Source organism: Etheostoma spectabile, chromosome 14 (assembly GCF_008692095.1).
Source record: "Etheostoma spectabile isolate EspeVRDwgs_2016 chromosome 14, UIUC_Espe_1.0, whole genome shotgun sequence".
NCBI lineage: Eukaryota > Metazoa > Chordata > Actinopteri > Perciformes > Percidae > Etheostoma > Etheostoma spectabile.
The window spans coordinates 2692004-2692627 of NC_045746.1; positions in this window are offsets into that span (position 1 = coordinate 2692004).

Sequence of the window (624 nt, forward strand, 5' to 3'; positions counted from 1 at the left end):
GGCTAGGGGTGAAAACATACCCCTATGAAATGGGACACCACTTGATTACATCACCATACATTATTGATCACTAATTTCCAAGATGCCATCTCTGTCTATGTCACTTACGTGGGTTTTGACAACAGTGTCATATGCATTTACACATTTTTTAGTTATTTTATGTTCACTTTGGTGGTGCAGAGGCAGATGTTATCTGTGTGGTACTTAGGTCTGTTTGCAATACATATGGGTATACAAACACATGGTGTGTTGTATATCTGTTTCACTTCTCACCGTTTTGAATGTCATTGATGTTCAGAAAAAACATTTTGTTAACAACAATCTGTCTTTATTGCCCAATGAATTAAACATAACAGGCAAAAACATCACATAAAATATATTACAGAACCCTTATCAACTATTAGAACCATAAGTTACATGTCACACATAAAAAGGCACTCAAATGTATAAAACAAAAAAAAAAAGACCCATCAGACCACAAACAAACAAATGAACTACAGCTGTTCTGATATTCCAGACCAGTCTGATGCCTGTTGGCCAGTAACGCTTCCCTCGCATTTCCTCTGTGTATCATGACCAACAACAATATACAAGTGCATGAACAGGAATTAATTACAAATGATT